The 16,285-nt window shown below is 50.7% G+C and overlaps 1 long non-coding RNA gene across 1 annotated transcript; it reads right to left on the bottom strand.

Moving 5' to 3' along the window:
* Positions 1-4,776: 4,776 nt before the first annotated feature.
* LOC134484909 (uncharacterized) lies at positions 4,777-6,009 on the bottom strand. Its single transcript, XR_010062719.1, has 2 exons — positions 5,738-6,009; positions 4,777-5,144 (listed from the first exon to the last, which is right to left on the bottom strand). It is a non-coding gene; the product is annotated as an uncharacterized LOC134484909 (long non-coding RNA).
* Positions 6,010-16,285: the final 10,276 nt, after the last annotated feature.

The following is a 16,285-nucleotide window of genomic DNA, read 5'->3' as shown; positions in this document are numbered from 1 at the left end:
ACACCCTCAAGGGGTGAAACAGGGGGCAGGACTGGGGAAGGAACAGCCTGAAGCCCTGCACCTGTTGGGGAGCCTAGGCGGTGGGCCCCCATCTCCAGCTCCAACCAGGGTCATGTTCAAAGGCTGAAGAAGTCTAGGGAGATAGATCAGACACTTGAACATCAGGCATGAGACATGAAGATATCGTCAGAGAGAAGACAGCAGCTCCATAGCAATCAGAGCAGGTATCGGGATGCAGGCCAGGTCTGCTTAGCAGAGTGGGGAACCTTGCTTCTAGGAAAGATTAGAGGCTGAGGTAAGGCTGAGCATGCCTGGTTGGAGGCTGCATAGCACGGTACGGCACACTAAAACCAAGCTGAAAGGGTAGCTGTACAGTGTGTTAGGCAGAGAGCCCCCTAGAGTCATACTGCCACAACAGCCCCCTTCTGCCTTCCCTCCTACTCCATTGTCTTTGGTGTCAATAGCAACCACTGGGAGGTACTGGGGTCCTTGACTGCAGTCTTCATAGGAGGGAGGCACTGTCTCTGAGAATCTAAGACAAGCCTGGAGCTCCTAGATGCTCCTGAGTGAGACTGCTCCCAGCTACCACAGGAGCAAACATGTTCACAAAGAAGCTGGCCCATGCCTGTAACCCCAGCACAGAAGGAGGAAGTGAGGAGGACTTCCAGGCTAGCCTATGTACATAGACCCTGTCTTGGGGGTTGGGGGCAGAGAGAAAAGAAAAAGAATGGTGACCTCGTGACCTCAGGGCATCTTATCGAGTGCTTGCTGAAAGTCACACCAGGTACTGCTTTGTGAAGAAAGTCATTCCCAAGTCACCCTACATGAAATCGTGTTCCTACAGTGCTCCCACAGTGCTCCACATGAGGTACAGATATAATGCTCTCCCAAAATTGGGGGAGTAGTGGTCCCAAGATGCTTCCCAAGAGATGAGGATAGGGTGCTCCACAAGATAATGTTGATGAGATATCCCTATGATACACTCTGCAGACATGGATGTGGTGCTCCCACAGTGCTCCTCAGGAGACACAGACACTAAGACCTCCTGCTATGAGGCTAGCAGGTACCACAGGATGCTATGGCCAGCAAGCCCAGCCTCAGGGCATTTTCCTTACAACAGCTTGTCACTCAGACTGCTTAGTGGCCCCCTGCTCTGTGGCTTTTAGAGTTTCTAGCTGGAGGAGTGACTGTCAGTCCTCGGAACTGAGACTGTATGGACACTGCCCTCCGTATTCCCACTCAGGGCTGAGAGAACTTGGGGAGAGACATGGGTCAGGATGAGGGGAAAGCCAATGCTGGACAGTCATGGTTGCCAGTGTCTTGTCATGCATGTCTGCACAGCCAGAGATGGAAATGGGTGAAGTCCGGGTGTGGCGGTGGTGGCGGTGGTGAGCACACATTGGTTCACCACCCTTCATACTGCTCTGGGACTCAGGAACTTTATTGAGAAAACATGGCCACGGTTGTGCTCATCTAATCGCTCCCCCAGCCTCACCTCGGTTGAGACTTCAGGGTGGCAATAGAGGCCCCTATGAGTCAGAGTGGCTTTGTTGTACTGGATTGGGAGGGTCTTACTGGCTCCCTTCTGACCTGGAAATCTCTGTGCATTAGGAGTCTCTGATTCTGGTGGCAGCATAAGAAGAGGCGGTCCTCATTCAGACAGCTTAGCTCAGCCCTCCTCCAGGTCCACACTGTCCTGTCTATCATCTGAATTAAGCCTCAACCTCCCAGGCTCCTCTCTTGCGTGTCCCCAACTCCTCCCAAAGGGTTCACCCTCATATGAGCAAGAGGTCTCCTTCCCAGCGACCCCTCAGGGAAGGCTCTGTGCAGAGGGAGCATCAGGACATGCCCTGGAGCCTGAAGAACATGGCCCATTTCCACACCAGGGTGTATGGATCAAGGGGAGATGGGCAGGGCTGAGAATCAGAGCTGGGCTGGCACCTGAAGGCCAAGTGAGGCTGTGAACTTGAAGAAGGGTTTCCTGTTCTGGAGTGGAAGACACAGGGAGTTAGAGACCAACATAGACACTGGAGGAATCGGGAGCTCCAGACAGGTATGGAGAGGAGCGTCCCAGAGCCTTAAGAGCAGTGTCAGGGTGATGGTTTGGGGACTGGGCACCCACTTTCTGCATGGGGGACTTGCTATTCCTAGATTTTCCTACCATGAGGTAAAGAGTAAGCAGTGTTGTCAGCTGAGGTTTGGGGCATGGATGAGACTTTCCTAGGAGGATCTGGACCCACGGGCAACCACCCAGGTGACATCACAGGCGCCAGCAGTCATGGCCATCTAAGATGAGCTTAGCCAGACACCAGCAGGAAGCTGTCCTCCTCACTAACAGCCCTGTCCACCTGGCTAAGGCTGGCACACAGCCCCCTGCCCAGTCTCTCCTGCAGTATCTGATAAACACTGGTCCCTCTCCCCAGGATTCCCTTGTCCAGAACCTTGTCCCTGGGACTCACAAGTTTCAAGATTCAGATCAAGGTATCTCTTCTGAGTCGCCTTCTCTGGGCCTCTCACACTGGGTTCCTATGGCTCAGGATTTTTCTGACCGTAATGCACTAATGATGCCTTGTCTGTGCCTTTGGCCTTGAGACCCATGGAAACTGAGGTCTGAGACTTCTAAATGTGGCTCTTCATAAGTGTGGAGTAGGTGGATAGAAAGAAAGAAAGATGAAAACGTGATGGATGGGTAAGCAGAGAGACAAATAGATGATAGATATGTAGGTAGCTGGTTATATGGGTAGATGAATGGATAGATGGGTGTGGTGAATGAGAAGATGGATGGAGGAGGAGACATGGTGGGTGGGTGAGTAGACTGGATGGATGATGGATGGATGGATGGATGGATAGATGGATAGATAGATGGATGGATAGATGGATGGACGGTCGAACAGATGGATGGACGGATGGACGATGGATGGATGTGGTATATGAGCAGATAGATGGATAGGAGAAGACATGGTAGGTGGGTAAGTAGACTGGATGAATGAATGATGGATGGATGTGGTGTATGAGCAGTTGGATGAATGGGAGGAGGATGGTGAGTAGGTGAGTAGAGTGGATGGATGGATGATGGATGGATGGACAGACAGTTGGACAGATGGATGGATAGATGGATGAACAGATGGACAGATGGATAGATGGATGATGGATGGGTGTGGTGAATGAGTAGATGGGTAAATGGTGGATAGGTACATGGAGCAGAAAGGTAGGGCAATAATAAGGGTGTGTGTGTGTGTGTGTGTGTGTGTGTGTGTGTGTGTGTACTTGCCTATGTTGGAGAGCACAGAACATTATAGTAACATATAACGTGAGAAAACAAGAGGTGAATTGTGCCAATGAGAGAGTATGTGTGTTCAGCCTTAAGTGTATCAAATTCTCATGAGGCAAGTGGGTTAAATCTGTCCTAAAATAGGCTCTGGGCTCTCACGACACAGAGAATCTCCTAGGGACATTCATCATGGCACTCAGAAAACACCCCCAGAGCATCCATTGGATCAGAGGCCAGAAGCCTATTGGGGTGTGTTTATCTGACCCAGCTCAGGTCAGGTCTGAGCCAGGGCCGTGCTAGCCTAGAAACGTGTCCTGGGTACAGGACATGGAGAAAGGTCATGAGGTCCCAGGGACAGTGTCTGGCACGAACAAGGGAGGGTTACCACATCAGGACCGCCAATGACTGGGGGGCTCATCCAAGGCATTTTCAATATTCCTTCTTTCCATCTGTTCAACCGGCAAGAGAGGTGACTTGGCCAAGGTCACACTGTAGAAACACACTGTACTTGCCCCAAGCCCTTTCTCCCTGTGAGAGCTGTTGCGCCCAAAGGAGGGAATGTAAATTGAACGCACTATGGTAGAGTGCTTGCTAGCAAGCGCAAGGCCCTGGGTTCAGTCCCCAGCTCCGAAAAAAAGAAAAGGAAAAAAAAATTGAACACAGTAGAAGAAACCAGGACGAGGCTAGTCAGGTGACCGTTGAAAAGGAATATGGCTGGGGAGGGATCACAATTAGCAGAGGCTGAAGGAGCCCCCGGGTGCCCTGCACTTAGACAGGAAACAGGAAATAGGAACTAGGAACCAGTGGCACACTTCCAGGGTGGAAAAATTTTTTGTCCTGAAGTGACTGGCCTTCCGGGTCTATGGGGTTGAGGTGGGATAAGGGAAGACTGTCCAAAGAGAAGAACTGTGGGGCAATGACAAAATGATACAGGGGAAGTCAGTAAGGAAATCGTTTCCTTAAATAATTTAAGAACTCAATTAAGGATTCATAATTAAGGACTCAAAATGGGAGCTCAAGGACAATTTTCTTAGAGTTTATAGCAAAAAACCCCAAGGCGGGTAAGCTGTAGCCCTCTGCAGCTGCCCAGAGGACAGGAATGGAGAAGAGAAAAGGCCACACAATTAAAGCTGTAGGGAGGTCAGACGCATGGCAGATGGGCAGCCCAGGGTGGGAAGCCAGGCTTAGGACAAAGAGTAAGGAAGCCTGCGATGTAGAAGGGAAAGCCTAAGAAACGACGCTTAGGAAAGAGGTGGAAAGGAGAAAAGAAGTTACACTTTTCTGACTTAGATGCTACATGGCCATGGTTGGCCCTTCTGCTGGGATGGCAGGTGTCCTGCGACTGGGACGCCCAGGAACCATACAGCTCTGAGATGGAGCCTCCTCAGCAGAGGCACTGCAGCTCCCAGGGGAGGGGATCCCCTGCTGAGCTGACAACTCGGGAGCCTTCTCTCCCTTCTCTTCCCTTCCTTGCTTCTGGCAAGAGAGTCACACCAGGCAGCAAATCTCAACAAACAGATTTATCAGAGGGTCTAGGGTGTGAACGGGTGTTCCCAAGATTGCCTATGCTCCTGGGAGGGAGCAGACAGCAGGGACCTGGAGAAAGACAGTGCTTATGTAGGGGTCCTTGGGAGGTGGAGCCTTCTAGGGTAGATTTCCAGTGTGAGGATTGGTGGGATTTCCTCTTCAGTGATTGGTGGCTTTTGTTCAGACTCTTCACTTAAAGTTAGCATCATCTGGAGAGCGTCCTGTTGAGGATCTGGAGATGACTTTCACCACAGTTACAGAGGCCGCACCTGCCTTTTGACCGGGAAATCTGGGGGAGAGGCCTGGCTGCTGGAGCTCCTGGGCGTGGGAGGGCTGGCTACTTTTCCTGCTTTGAGGGTTTGGGAAGTTTAAAAAGTAGAAAAAGTTTACAAAGTATATAACATTTACAAAGGGAGTCCGGGGCAGGGAAAGCCCTTCCTGCCGCTCATGAATATTTAACAGCCACTACACTAACGGCTGGGAGTCTGAGAGCAAAAGCACAGCATCTCATTAAAGGGCTAATTATCCCCGCTATCTCTTTATCACAGCTTAAGGTGAGCCGCTCTTCTCAGGGGTGGTTCCTCGGCTAAACTGAATGACTCAGCCCTACTAAAATGGCTTAGGATACCTAAGCCAGACATTCTAGTCTTTTGACCCAAAGGAATTCTAAATTCTAAAACAGGGGTGTGTGTCCCCAGCATGAGGACTGACTGTGGTTATGCCTCTGGGGCCCCATGTCTCTGTCTGTGCAACGGTGTCACAATTGCCCCTAAGCCCATCCCATATGGCTGCTGGGCAAGTTCCAATTATGGGGGAAGAGTTCCCGGCATCCTCAGATGTCCCAGCATCCTCCTGGGTTTGGTGCCTGGGTTCTGTGGAGAAAAGGAGAGGGAGAAGGGGGACCTCTCATTTATTCTGTGGTCTCAATAAATACATCACCTGAACCACAGTCCTTTCCCAGCCTGCCCCTCTCTGCCCTGCCCTGTCTGTCTGAGAAGCAGGTCCTCTGGGTCCCCATTGTTCTCAGCCCTTCCCCAGATCGCCCTCCTAATCCAAGGTCTGAGGACAATGCACATTCCATTCCAGGGATTCCGTCGCCCCCACCTCTGCCCAGTGTCCTTCAGGGAGGCAGTGGAGCTGAGCTCTGTCCCTGAAGAAGTGCCAAGCTGCATGCCTCTCCCACCTCTCCCAGCCTAGGGCCTCTGAAGCCCTTCCAGCCGGCCCTGAAGAGAGGCTTATGCCGGATGCTGTGGCCAGGCCAGGCCTCAGTCGGGGACTGGGCTCCACTCAATGTGGACTTGGGCCAGTCTCTTCCTCAGACAGGCTGGGCAGTTCCATATAGCCACTGCCCTCTTTGGACTTCAGTTCCCTCTCTGAGAAGGGTGGCAGAGACAGCTGAGTATGGCCATGAATAAACCATAAGCTTTGCAGTCTGAGCCCCTAGGTGCTACTCTTGACTTTGAGCCACGTGGGCTACTGGGCCACTTCTAGTTCCCTCTGCCAAAGAGGATGGTCCCAGCACTTCCTCTCAGGTGGTGTATGGGTAGGAGAGCTGGAAAGACACTCTGCTGTTATTGACTGCAGGATTGTACCTCCCTGAATTCATCTGTTGATCTGTGTGATCACCAGTGTGATCAAAGGTGGAGCTTTTGTCAGTGATTATTAATGTCATGAGTGGAGCCCTCATGATGGGATGAGCACCTCTCTAGGAAGAGACGCTTGGGCCTGTGAGAGGGCTCACTGGGTAAGGGTGCTTGCTGTCAAGTCTGAAAACCTAAGTTCTTTCCCTGGAAATCACATTGTGAAGAAAAGAAAGAAGTCCCGAGAGGTGTCCTCTGGCCTCCACATGCGACCTACCTCCCCTAGACACACACACACACACACAGACACACACACAGACACACACACAGACACACACAGAGATATACACATGCACACATACACATAAATGTTTTTAAAAAGTGGGGACGCCTGTTTCCTTTCTGTCTTCCATCCTGTGGTGGCACTGCAAGTGGTACAAGTGGAGCCAGCGGTGGCCCTCGGTGGCCATGCATCAATCTGCTTATGCCTTGACCTAGGACTTTTAGTCAGTATCCGGGAAACGTCCATTGGTACTAAGTGCTGTGGTGTGTACCTGCACTCTCTACTCTGGAGGCAGAGGCAGGAGGGATGCTGCAGACTTGAGGCCAGCCTGGTCTACACAGTGAGTTACAGGCCAGCCTGGGCGACATGCTGAGACCCTCTCTCAAAACACTCAAACAAATCAAGCATAACTCCTAAACAAAATGAAACAAAAACCACACAACAACAAAACCCAAGCAAACAACAAGTACAAAGGATCAACTACTCCTTCTGTGGAATCATGTTAGAGTGTCCAAACTCAGACCCACAGAGATGTCCAGGCCTGCCATCCACGTGTCACTAGCCGTCTAGTAATCACCCGCATATACCAGCTCTAGAGCTCACAGAGGCAAGATCTGAGCCTGCTCCAACTTCAGCCCCCTTTCACCCAAGTTGAGTAGAGCTGGTGGGTGATGGACGAGAGGTAGATGGATGGGGCTCCCCAGCTTCCTCACAGCCCTAGGTCAGCTGTCCTGGGCCTGGGATACAATGACCTTCCTTCCCCTTCCAGCTCTGATCTGTCGGGGGATAAAAGCAGTCTGGGTCCCCTCTCCCCTCAGTTTACCCCACGTGGTCCTCTCAGAATCTCTGTTAGAAAGCCCTCCTAAGGCAGTGATTTTCAACCTTCCTGGTGACCCTCATATTATGGTGACCCTTTTGTTGCTACTTCATGATTGTAATTTTGGTACTGTTATGAATCGTAATGTAAATATCTGACGTGCAGGATATCTGATATGCAACCCCAAAGGGGTCATGACCCACAGGCTGAGAACCACTGCCCCACAGTGGCGGGGTCTGGGGGCCACCATCTCTCAACAATACCAGAGGAGGGACATAGCCACAGCCCTGCTCAACACCTGCCTACCTTTCTTCACAGGGAAAGGCTGGGTCTGGTCTCTCTCTACGGTGTGTTTCCCTTGGAGTCCTTTCTTGGGGCTGCCTGCTCCCCATGAGCACGACCTGCTCATTTCCTTCTCAAAACACCAAGACTTCCTGGCTTCTCAGAGAACCACCAGATGAAATGGGCCATGGTCTGAGAGAAGTCTGTGCACCCTCGCTAGCCCCAGCTGTGCCAAGATGGTCCCTCCCTAACATCTTCCAGCAAGCCGCCATCAGGGTCCTGAAGAGGGGCAGGGCAGTGTGGTATTCAGCCAGCTTCACCTGCTCCTCTCCCTACTAGGGCCTGGGCTGCCAACATTGGCAACAAGGAGCACACCTTTTACTTCAAGGCCTGGAGAGGAGAAGCCAGGGGCTGTCACTTTGGATTGGGTACAAGTCCTGACTGGACCAGCCCAAGGCTCTGTGACCTGGTGAGGATCCCTAGACATTGCGTTGGGTACAGACAGGACAGGGCTGTGAGGGGCTTAGGAGAGAGGTGCTCGTTGAGATGAAGCAGACAACCAGGACAGGAACACTCAAGCTAAGCCAGCAGTTCCTGCCAGAGACACAAGACTTTTACAAACAGGGGTACATTGAGAGGAGCTACTGAGAACTCCCACAGCCTGGAGTTTGGAGGTTGGCCCCTCGCTGCTTCTACTAAGACCCCAGAGCCTGGTTTCCTGTTGTAGAGAAGGGGGTACAGAGACCTCTAGAGGACCAGGACTCTATCTCAGACTTGGGACCAGGTTGTGGCAGTGGCTGGAAGGGGGAGAGGCTGTAAGTCCAGTGTGAGCATCTCACCACAGAAGGGGCAAATCTCAGAAGCCTCCCACAGACTCATGACCTGGCTCTTTGTCTCAAACAAAGAATTGAGCAAGACACCAGTAAAGCAGTTGTGAAGGGTATAGGTTTAATAAAAGCGCAGTGTACCCTCCACAGGATGGAAGCAGACTCCAGCGAGCCCGTGGCTCTACAGCTCCTCTTTCTGTGTCGGGAGACTCTTCATTACAGAAGGGAAGAGTGGCTCCCCAAAGGGGTAATGCTTTCTCTGGCCGAACAACGTTGGTGACTGACATTTCTAAGTTATAAAGTTATGTTTATTGTGCACGGTCTTCTGTTATAATCACAGGCACGAGAGGCAATCCAGATGCATTAACCAGTAAGTGGTTTGTGGTACCCTGGGACAATCTTGTCCTTAGAGTGCATGTGTATCTCCAGGGGAATTGGTTTTATATTTTCGTGTGGCCAGCTGTCTTCCATTTGCGGCAGGAAGTCTGTATAATTTGCAGTTGTGGGCATATGACAGTTCCTTCTTCCCTCACCTTAGACAAAGGGGCATGCGGAGGGAGGGGGATGTGGAGGACAAGGTCCAAAGGAGGCAGAGGGCAGTGTGGGTTGTAGGTGAAGGGGTGCACATGAACAGATTTGTTTATGTCCATCCACCCCCTGGCGGCCTGTCTTAGTTAGGGTTTTACTGCTGAGAACAGACAGCATGACCAAGCATCTCTTATAAGGACAACATTTTACTGGGGCTGGCTTACAGGCTCAGTCCATTAGCATCAAGGCAGAAAACACAGCAGCATCCAGGCACCCATGGTGCTGGAGGAGGTGAGAGTTCTACATCTTCATCCAAAGGAAGCCAGGAACAGACTGTACTCAGCAAGGAGGGGAGCCTCAAAGCCCACCCCCACAGAGACACACTTCCTCCAACAAGGCCACACCTCCTAATAGTGCCCTTCCTGGGCCAAGCATATTCACACCACCACACAGCCTGCCTTTGCTGGATCCCTGGCTATTCCCAGACCTGTAGACTTAACCCATCCATCCTTCCCCTCCTGCTCCTCCATTATCAGACTGGATGAAAAAGGCCAGCATCAATACAGGGCACTGCTCACTTCTGGGACCTCTTGGAGGTCACCTGATGATACACTGAGATAGGTCTATTTGACTTGTGTGAATTCCTCTTTGTATGTTACACTTCAGGAAAGATTTTCTTTTCCAGTCTTTCCTTCCTTCCATCCTTCCTTCCATCACCACCACCCCCTTTCCCTTTTAGGACAATTTCCTGTAATGCAGACTGGCGTCGAACTTACTATATAGCCAAGGATAGCCTTGAGCTTCTGGTCCTCCTGCCTTCAGTCCCCAAGTGCTAGGAGCACAGGCCATGATGTCTGGCTGGCTGTGGCTTCGTGTTTGCTAGGCAAGCATTTTACCAACTGACCCACATCCCCAGTCCCTCAAAAATAAGTCTCCATGTTAAAAAGCAGCAACTGTAATCCACCTGCTGTCCTCTCTCCCCTTCCCCAAGCCCATGCCCATTCAGGCCATCGTAAAGTCCCCTGGACCACAATTCTGGTGTTATCTGCATCCTTGCTCCAAATTGGAGCTGTCAGGATGAGTAATAAAAGCATACCCCCCTCTCTGCCCTGAAAACCACTCACTGTTTCCTGAATTACAGACTTAACTGGACGTTTGCATTTGACACAACACCTCTAACCCCAGTTTCCTGAGAACCCTGCCCTAGCCTGCTAAACCCTGTCGCGGGTCCCCAAGCCATGGGATCCATCCAAGTTTTTGAGAATGGTTTTCTCAACTTCCAGCCCCTTCCATGTTCGTCCACACCTTCGCCTCCCACACCCAAACTACAGCAAACGTCATCTGTATCCATCTCTCCACTGAAAGTTATTACTGAGTGCGTATTATGTGTCAGCCTCTGTCCCAACCGTGAGAGTCCCTCCAAAGTACTGTCATTCTGCAGGTGCTGTCCCTCTGCCTGGAAATCCCTGCCGAGTTCAGCTAGCTGATTAATTCTTCAACATTCAGGCTAAGTTCCCCCCACCCTCCCGGGGGATTCCCCAACCCCGCTGACCCCAGGCAATGCTGGGGGCTGTCCTCGGGTTTCTCTTTGTCTCAGATGAGCGCACTGGTTTGTCATTGTCATTGCCTGTGTCCACACCTGTCTCTTCATCAGACTGTGACTTCATTCTGGATGAAGGCCAGGTCTGACTCATCTCAGGGTCCCCAGGCTTATCCGAGCCTGGAGCAAAGCTGGCACCAGGAAAGGTGTGTGGTGCGGGGGAGGGAGGAGCGATGGACGAGCCAGAGTTGCTCCCCTAAGAACTCAGCTATTGTCAGGCCAGCGGACTTAACTGCAGTTTTGGGACACATGTCCCCAACCACAGGAAAGGCCCAGAGCCTGGAATATGGCAGTGCACAGTGGCGGGTGGCTCTGCCTCTGCCTCAGAGTGTCACTACCTCCTGCCCTCCCCACTCACTGTCCTGTGAATGGGGCTATGGAGACTGGAAGGTACCTGAATGCCCTTGCCGCATGGCCGTTTTGGTCCTTGCCTGCCTTCTTGGAGCTGCTGTGGGGCTCACGCTCCATCGCCTCAGGCTGTGGGAGTTGACACCACAGCAGCAGAGGTGAAAACCTGGGGCATTAATGGGGTCCCTGTTCACCCAGGCTGGGCCCATAAAATGCTTCAAGCGGAACTGAACCTGACTTGGAGCTGTGGGGCACTGTCCGTTCCGGCTGCTGAACCTTGGAATGGACCACCCGGAGGGCCTCTCCTTCTCTAGACAACTTCAGAAAACTTCAGAGGGAAGCCTGGAATGCCTGGGAGGTGGAGAATGAACACGGGTGGGGTTGTGAGGAGTCCCTTGAAAGGTCAATTGTCCCTTTGCCTGGGTCCTCTGAAGGCCATCTAATGACCCAAGGGAAGACAGACAGAGGCTTCTGCTTGCTGCCTCTAAGCAGAAGCCTGCACTGGGACCCAGTACATGAGGCTTGGAAACATGCTGTGTTTGGCTAGTCTCTTTCCCAGCTCCAATCTTCATCCTAGTCCTTTTCTGCCTTTGTCTTCTGTGCCTTGCCCTCTGCTGAGCTCTCAGGACCAGAGATGTGGTACATTTAGTGTTGCTTTTGAGGAGTTTATGTCTAACCTAGAAAATAGCTGGATGCCCAACAAATTTGAGAATATCACAGGAATCCATCCAGGCAGCCAGCCATTCACTCACCTATCTATCCATCCATCCACCTATCCATCCATCCACCCATCCATCCATCCACCCATCCACCCACTCACCTATCCACCCACCCATCCACCCACCCACCTATCCAGCCAGCCATTCACCCATCCACCTATCCAGCCAGCCATTCACCCATCCACCCACTCACCCACTAACCTACCCACTCACCTACCCACCCACCCATCCACCCACCCACCTATCCACCCACCCACCCAGCCAGCCAGCCATTCACCCATCTACCCACTCACCCACCCTCCCATTCATCCACTCACCCAATCACCCACCCAGCCAGCCATCCAGCCATCCAGCCATCTAGTTATCCACCCACCCCCACATCCACCCATCCATCCATCCATCCATCCATCCACCCATCCATCCATCCATTCATTCATCCATCCATCCACCCATCCACCCATCCACCCATCCACCCATTCACCCACCCATCCATCCACCCATTCACCCACTCACCCACACACCCACCCATCCATCCATCCATCCACCCATTCACCCACTCACCCACCCATCCATCCATCCATCCATCCATCCATCCATCCATCCATCCATCCATTTCTTGAGAACAGTCATATCAGCTTCTGGAGTACAAAGTCACTATTGATGGATGACTCTAGGGTTCCATAGACTGACTTTAAATTTACCTCTTAGCATATCACCTCTGTCTTCCCAGACCTTAGGTAAGAGGTTCTGTGGATTTCAGTAGGGGCTGGCACAATGGCCAATGTACCAGGGAGCTGAAGAGACCCTAGCAATGTGTTGCCATGACCACAGTGTTCTATAAAATTGTATGAGCTATGCTAGCCACAGAAGTTTGGACCATGGCTTCCTAGCACTCCAAGTTTCTCCCATCCTCTTTTCTTGCCAGGGGTATTGAATGGCTGAGGCACTTGGGGGTTTAGCCAAGGGGAGCTGAGCTGAGGATTAGTGATGTATATTTATGTGGTTTGTGGTCTCTGATGGGTACAGTTGTTACTAAAGGTCCCTGTGTCGGAAGAGCTTCCAGAATGAACATTCTGTTGCCCACTGCACTCTCGCAGCAGCCCCAGACGCCTGTGGAAAGAAACGAGGTTGGAAATGTTCAGCACTGGAAGCTACATGGGAATGTTCTTGCAGGTGTCCCAAGTGTCACAGTGTAGGCAAAGGAACTGGGACCTGGCAAAACAGAGTCTCTTCCTTCAAGAATGTTACTGGAGGGCTGAGAAGGTGGTTTAGATGGTAAAGTGCTTGCCATCCAAGCATGAGCCCTGGAGTTGGGTCCTCGGGATCCATGTAAAAAGCCAGACATGGTGGCATGCACTTGTGACCTCAGCACTGGGAAGACAAACACAGAACAATTCCTGAGGCTTCCTGACCAGTCTGGGCCAGCTTGGTTCTAAAGAGAGACCCTCCCTCCCACCGTCCCTCCCTCAAACAACAGCAAAAGAAGCAAGGTGAGTGAGTCCCAAGGAAACACCCAAGGTTAACTTCCGGCCTCTACATGCCAGGGCACACACATGTATGCACATGTACACACAAAAGCACAGGCACACACACCTGTGCATACAGACATGCAGCAAAATATACCTAATAATGCGGTCAATATGATTAGAGAGCATAGCTGTGTCTTTGTTTTTTCCTGGTCGGGAGTGTGTTTGTCCTGTTTGTCAGGCACCAAGCCAAAGCAAAGCTATGATCAGCAGGTGCACTTGTGGCTGAAGTTGTACACTTTACACTTTAACTGTCAGCAACAGCAGAGTGCCAATGAGTCATGTGAGAGGAGGGACTGGACTGTTTGTCTCTTCAGTCTTATTTATTTATTTATTTATTCATTCATTCATTCATTCATTCATTTATTTATTTATTTATTTATTTATTTATTTATTTATTTATTTATTTATTTTTGCCACGAGGTGTGTTTTATTTTCATCAATCACACAAATAACTTTCTATAATACCCCAGGGCAAACCGGTGAAATTTGGCCATCCGATTAATGAGGGGGATTCACCTTCAGAGACCCTCGAGCCGATGGCATTGGAGCAGAGTGCCCAGGTTCACAGTGCGGCTTGTGGCTTGCATCCGTCTTGCAGGCTGCTCTTCCTCCACATCACAAGGGGGTCTTGGCGATGACCAGGTAGGATGGAGAAATCTTGCTAGGCTTTTAGGAGATTTCACTCCTTTTCCCATTCATGGTCCTATTGGTCAGCAGGGCGGTCTCTTGTGTTTCGGTTTTCTTCAGCTTGGCCCTATCAAAGCTGGAGATTTCCCCATGTCCACCTTATCTGTCATTTTCTTAAAACTCGTGAATTCTTGTTCCGAGCTCGCACTCGAGTTGCTGAAGCAAGAGACCCTTCATTCTATAGCAGACCTTTTGTTATAGTGTAAAGTAGAAAACAAAGAGGATAAGGCCCAAGTCTTTTTTTGCTCATTTATTTTTCAAGACAGGGTTTCTCTATGTAGGCCTGGCTGTCCTGGAACTCACTCTAAATCAGGCTAGTTTCGAACTCAGAGATCTGACTGCCTCTTCCTCCCTAGTGCTGGGATTAAAGGCGTGTGCCAACACTGCCCATCAAGGCCCAAACTTTTAAGAAAATAATATTAAAGAGAAATTTCTGGTAGTTAAAAAATATGTTTTCTGGCTTTGGGGATCTTTAGTTGGCTTTTAAAAAGTTCTGTGGGCTGGGCAACCCATCACCTCTTCTCACCAGTGGTCAGGAGAAGCACAGCTAGAAAGTGGCTCGCACAAGCCATCTGATTTGTCCTCCCACCTGATGGCAGGCACAGGCCATGGCACAGCATTAGTTCTCATGGGGACTGGTAGTACAAAAGGATCTCTTTATGGTGACAGAACTGGAAAAGACACTCCCTGCGGACATTTTTTAAGATGATCATTAATCTATAAGGAATTTGGTAAGCTTTCTCTTGAATTTGAGCCAGTGAGAAAAGCAGTCAGAAGAATGTGAAGGATGGTTGTGCTGTAGCCTCCAGTGCTGGGTACGCTTCTCTCTCGGGGAAGGGCTGTGTCCAGGCATGTGGATGGCTTGAAGACTACTAATGCTTTTCTCTGAGTTTGTTCTTTGCACTGAAGGAGGACTTGGCCTGACCTCCAACTTACGTAGTTTGTTAAGAGCTGTCTTTAGCCTTCTGCTGGAGGAGCTTTTGGAGCAACAGACTGGGACAGTGAAAATAGACTGACAGCTCTCTGGTGGTGATCTCTGGCAGCACTGAGGCAAAGAAACTATGATCACAGGTCCTGGGTCAAACCAGTGGGGATAGATGAGGTGGAGATCCAGCAGCAGTAAATACCTAGCAATTCCAAGTGCTTGGCTTCATCAGTTACCGAGAAGTGGGGAACCATGGAGGGAGAATGCTGTACTGAGTTCGCAGTTACATGGTGATGACAGAGAACTCAGTTTCAAGGAAGAGTATTTGAATGAAAACAACACGAAGGCCCAGCATTGCATGGATTTCCCAATTTCTGTCTTTAATAAGGCTTTTCTATAAGCCACTATTTTCCATGGGGCACTTAGAATATTACAAGCCATTTTATTGCCAAAACCAGCACGTACACAGAATCCCGAGATAAGGCAGTTCCTGTGACAGTGCCTTGGCCTCCTGGAAGCAGTCTGAGCCCTCCTGTTCCCAGGGATCATGAGAAACAAGCCCTCCTGAGCTGCAAGAAGCCTGACTGACCTCCTTTACAGTCATCTGTTTTCTCTTGACGTGGGTGCTCACCTCACTTATCCTTGGGGTTTGGGACCTGGCATCAGGACCTCTTCACCCAGGATCCTCCATGCCACATGGTCACTGCTTTCCTCAGGGACCAGGACAAGGTGCTGCTGTCTGCCCACACTTTCCCAAGGAACACGTACAGAATCATTTAGCCACTACCCTGCTGCTTCTCAGGCCTCCGCTGGGGCTTCCAGCTGGGTACATGGCTGCTTGGCTGTTTGGGGCGGTCCTTCCTCCTTGGGTCCACAATCCTGGCTCCAGCACCCCCTGCAGACTACACAGTGGGGGTCGGTGGATGTGAGTGGCTAGACCTCTCATTTTCAGCTCTAGTCATAGCCCTTCTTCAGCGTCTCCTAGGCACTACTGCAGCCCCACTGGGGCAGCTAGTATCCCAGGGTGGACTTTAGGCACCAGAGTCTTTAACAAGAAAATCCTCTAGTATTGTGTGGTTTTCTATTTTTCCAGTTTACTCTCCTAACTATTCAGAAGCATTTTGCTCTCTCTTGCATTTTCTTTTACCTTGTTTTTCTAATACTGCTTTGGTACTAGCCCATGTGGGGAAGAGATACAGTATGTTGGACAGATAAAAAGGTGTGTTATTTCTTGGTCAATTTTCTATTCGTATTCCTTATTTTGGCCAGTTCTTTTGTTTATGCTTTGTGACATAGGTACTTGGGAGGCTAGCTGCCCTCCTGGCTTTTGGCTTTTCGGTGTCCTTGAAGGAGACCAGTCAT

Source organism: Rattus norvegicus, chromosome 1, assembly GCF_036323735.1.
Source record: "Rattus norvegicus strain BN/NHsdMcwi chromosome 1, GRCr8, whole genome shotgun sequence".
Classification (NCBI taxonomy): domain Eukaryota; kingdom Metazoa; phylum Chordata; class Mammalia; order Rodentia; family Muridae; genus Rattus; species Rattus norvegicus.
Note: the sequence above shows the minus strand (reverse complement) of the source record. Positions and strands in the feature narration are given on the sequence as shown.